The following is a 5,897-nucleotide window of genomic DNA, read 5'->3' as shown; positions in this document are numbered from 1 at the left end:
ACACACACACACACACACACACACACTCACACTCACACACACACTCACACACACACACACACACACACACACTCTCACACACACACACACTCACACACACTCACACACACACACACACTCACACACACTCACACACACACTCACACACACACACACACTCACACACACACTCACACTCACACACACACTCACACACACACTCACACTCACACACACACTCACACACACACACACACACACACACACTCTCACACACACACACACTCACACACACTCACACACACACTCACACACACACACACACTCACACACACACACTCACACACACACACTCACACACACACTCACACACACACTCACACACACACACACACTCACACACACACACACTCACACACACACACTCACACACTCACACACACACACTCACACTCACACACATACTCACACTCACACACTCACACACACACTCACACACACACTCACACTCACACACACACACTCACACACACACACTCACACTCACACACACACTCACACACATACTCACACTCACACACTCACACACACACTCACACACACACACTCACACACACACTCACACACACTCACACTCACACTCACACACATACTCACACTCACACACTCACACACATACTCACACTGACACACACACACACACTCTCACACACACACTCACACACACTCACACTCACACACACACTCTCACACATACTCACACTCACACACTCACACACACACTCACACACACACACTCACACACTCACACACACACACACTCACACTCACACACACACTCACACACACACTCACACACACACACTCACACACACACTCACACACACACTCACACACACACTCACACACTCACACACGCTCTCACACACACTCACACACACACTCACACACACACTCACACACTCACTCACACACACACGCACACACTATCACAAACACACACACACTCACTCTCTCTCATGCACAAATACACACACACGCTCACACATACTCACACACTCACACACACTCTCACAAACACACTCACACACACAATCACATACACACTCTCACACAATCACTCACTCTCACACACAAAAACACACACACACTCACACACACACTCTCAGAAACATTCACACACACACTCTCACACACGCTCTCACACACACTCACACTCACACATACTCACACAGTCACACTCACACACTCACAGATACACTCTCACACACACACACGCACACACATTCACACACACTCACACACACACTCACACATACTCACACTCACACACACACTCACACACATCACAAACACACTCACACTGTCACACACACTCACACTCACACACACTCACACTCACACACACTATCACAAACACACACACACTCACACACACACACTCACACACACTATCACAAACACACTCACACACACACTCACACTCACACACACTCACTCACTCACACTCACACACACTATCACACTCACACACACTCTCACAAACACACTCACACACACTCACATTCACACTCTCACACACTCACTCACTCTCACACACAAATACACACACACACTCACACATACTCTCACAAACACACTCACACACACACTCACACTCACACACACTCACTTACTCACACTCACACACACTATCACACTCACACACACTCTCACAAACACACTCACACACACTCACATTCACACTCTCACACACTCACTCACTCTCACACACAAATACACACACACACTCACACATACTCTCACAAACACACTCACACAAACACTCACATTCACACTCTCAGACAATCACACTCACACATACTCACACACTCAGACACACTCACACTCACACACACTCACGCACTCACACACACTCACACTCACATGCACACACATACACTCACACACTCACACACTCACACACACACTCACTCACACACACTCACACACACACTCACACACATCACAAACACACTCACACACTCACACACACTCACACACACTCACACTCACACACACTATCACAAACACACACACACTCACACACTCACACACACACTCACACACACTCACACTCACTCACACTCACACACACTATCACAAACACACTCACACACACACTCACACATTCACACACTCACACAAATACACACACTCGCACACACACACTCACACTCACACACACACTCACACTCTCACGTGCACACGCACTCACACAGACACACACACACACAGACACACACACTCACACACTCAAACACATACTCACACGCTCATGCGCACACACACACACTCACACACACACTCACACACACACACTCACACACACACTCACACACACACACTCACACACACACACTCACACACACACACACACTCACACACTCAGTCACACACTCACACACACACTCACACACACACTCTCACACACACAAATTCACACACACTCACGCACGCTACAGACACTCACCCGCACACATACTCACACTCACGCACACACTCAGACACACTCACACACACATTTACTCAATCTCACAGACACACACAAACACTCACTTACACACACACACTCACACACATTCACACACACGCTCACACACTCACACACACGCGCACACACTCACACACACACGCGCACACACACTCACACTCACACACACACACTCACTCACATTCACACACACACTCACACACACTCACACACTCACACACATTATCACACTCGCACGCTCACACACTCACTCACATACACCCTCAGACAAACACTCACACACTCCCACACTCTAACACTCACACACACGCACTCTCATACTCACACACACGCGCACTCGCACTCACACACACACGCAGACACTCCAGCGACTTCAGCATACAATCTAGGCCGACACTCCCACTGCAGTACTGAGGGGGCGCTGCAATGTCGGAGGGGCAGTACTGAGGGTGTGCTGCACTGCCAGAGGGGCAGTACTGAGGGAGCACCGCACTGTCAGAGGGGCAGTACTGAGGGAGCGCCGCACTGTCGGAGGGGCAGTACTGAGGGTGTGCTGCACTGCCAGAGGGGCAGTACTGAGGGAGCACCGCACTGTCAGAGGGGCAGTACTGAGGGAGCGCCGCACTGTCGGAGGTGCCGTCTGTCAGATATGCTCTCTCAGGTGGACATGAAAGATCGCACGGACACTATTGGGAGAAGCACAGGATGTCTCTCAGCGACCTGAGTTCTTTGAACATAAGTGGATGTTGTTGTTGTTTCGAGAAAAAAACCTGTTCGCAAAGTACATCTGGTCAATTTCTCAATGTGTTCCTCTTTTGACTGTTAAGCTGTAGCACCTCCACTAGGGAGGCTGTAATTGCAGCATGACAGTTTACATCTGAAATTTCCATTCTAATTGAAGGCGAAGGATTTCATAAGAGGAAATTTTGCCAGGGTTTCTGTGCACCTATAATATTTCATCCATAAAATAAAAAGGTTATAAAAATAAGCACTTTAGAAGTAAAAATGTTTCTCCACATGTGGTTTGTGTTTGATAAAGTTTAGCTTTGCTGGTTCGACCCGGGTTGGCAGATGATTTGCTCTGTAAAATGCTTCGCTAGCTCCATCAGTTTTCTTGGCAACACATCAAGCGGGCCGTTCCCCCTCCTCTGCATTTCTGCTTGTGGTTTCTGACGCAATCCTCGTTTTCTCTTTTCCCTTTGTTGAACGCTATCTGACAATCTGAGCTTCTTGTACAGAGATTGCCCGTCGAATTGTTTGGAAAGTGCGGCTGAGTTTGTGGGGAGCCTGGGGGTGGGGAAGTTGGGGGGTGGGGGGTGTTGGGAGGGTGAGGGCTGGGGCGAGTCAGGTGAACAAGAAAGCTACTCTGGAAATTCAAAAACATAGTCATTTTAATTGACGGTTTGGAGTCTAAACATTAAAACACCTTTATACTGAAAACCAGGTGATGCCTGCTGCCTGTCTATGTATCCATCTCTTTGTCTGCTCGTCTATCTATCTATCTATCTATCTCTCTATCTCTCTCTACCTCTCTCTCTCTCTATCTATCTATCTCTCTCTCTATCTCTCTCTCTCTATCTATCTATCTCTCTATCTCTCTATCAATTCAATTCAATTCAATTCAATACAATCAATTCAAATGCTTTATTGGCATGAAAGTTTACAGAGAACCATATTGCCAAAGCTTACATAGCAAAAAGGTACAGTTTTCCAACATTCTGTAGGTGTCAATCGATTTGACATTTGTTGGGTACATACAATATTACTTTTAAACAATATTAATTTTAAACAGTCTTTCTACTTCATTTGGTACGTTCAATATTAATTTTAAACAGTCTTAATTTTAAACAGTCCTCAGGTTGTGACATGTTGTTACATATTTGGCCCCAAGGTATGGTCTGTCTCCTTCTCCCAGGACTAATCTCAATTTTGACAGGTCATCCAGTTCCTTGAAATCTGGGGTTGTTTGGCTTAGCTTGTTGAATAATATGTTTCTTGATGTGTTGAATTTTTCGCATTTTAGGAGGAAATGCATTTCTGTTTCAACCTCGCTGGCCAGACATTGATCGCATATTCTATTCTCTCTAGGCTGCCAGGATTTCTTGTATCTGCCTTTTTCAATTTCCAGTTGGTGGTCGCTTAGTCTGTACCTGGTGAGGGTCTGTCTCTGTTTTGTGTCTCTGATGGTCGTGAGGTAGTCTGCCAGTTTATATTCTCTTTTTAGGGCCCGGTAACATTCTAATCTGCTTTGGCTTTCGGTTATTTTGTTCCAATGTTCCAGGTAGGTTTCTTTGCATTGTTTAATGATTTGGTTCACTCGGATTGGTGTTTGGACGGCTGTGTTGGTCTGGGGCTGGTCAGGGTCCGGCTGAGTACTTAGTTTCAGTAGCAGCTGACTCAGGGGACTCTTTTCTGGGTTTAGCACTTGGGTCTGAAAGGCTTTGAAATGAAGGGTGTCTGGGGAGCTAGATTTGAGGTGATTTAGGAAGTTTAGTGCTCGTTTTTGGATGTTTATTATCAGTGGGTATCTGCCTAGTTCGGCTCTGCATGCATTTGTTGGCGTTTTTCTTTGGGTGCGAAGGATGCTTCGGCAGAATTCTGCATGTAGGGCTTCTATTGTGTGTTTTTCCCATTTAGTGTAGCTTTGGTGATTTAGCGGGCCCCATACTTTACTACCGTACAGTGCAATGGGCAGGATTATGCTGTCAAATATTTTGAGCCAGATTTTGATTGGGATTTGGATGTTGTAGAATTTTCTTTTTATTGCATATAGGGCTCTTTGGGCTTTTTCTTTTAGTGCATTCACTGCTATGCTGAAGCTCCCTGATGCTGTAATAGTTAGACCCAATCTCTCTCTCTCCCTCTATCTATCTCTCTCTCTCTCTATCTCTCTATCTCTCTCTCTATCTCTCTCTCTCTGTCTCTATCTCTTTCTATCTCTCTCTATCTCTCTCTGTCTCTATCTCTCTCTATCTCTCTATCTCTCTCTCTATCTCTCTCTCTGTCTCTCTCTCTGTCTCTATCTCTCTCTCTCTGTCTCTATCTCTTTCTGTCTCTCTCTATCTCTCTCTGTCTCTATCTCTCCCTGTGTCTCTATCTCTCTCTGTCTCTCTCCCTCTATCTCTCTCTTTCTCTTTCTCTCTCTCTCTGTCTCTCTCTCTCTATCTCTCTCTCCATCTCGCTCTCTGTCTCTATCTCTCTCCCTATCGCTATCTCTCTCTCTCTATCTCTCTCTGTCTCTATCTCTCTCTCGCTTGCTCTCTCTAGCTCTCTCTCTCCGTATCTCTCTCTCTATCTCTCTCTCTGTCTCTCTCTCTGTCTCTCAATTCAATTCAATTCAATTCAATCAATTCAATTCAAATGCTTTATTGGCATGAAAGTTTAC

Source organism: Somniosus microcephalus, chromosome 12 (assembly GCF_052327205.1).
Source record: "Somniosus microcephalus isolate GS21.2 chromosome 12, FLI_Smic_1.0, whole genome shotgun sequence".
Taxonomy (NCBI): Eukaryota; Metazoa; Chordata; class Chondrichthyes; order Squaliformes; family Somniosidae; genus Somniosus; species Somniosus microcephalus.
The sequence above is the reverse complement of the archived record's forward strand: the minus strand, read 5'-3'. Positions refer to the sequence as shown.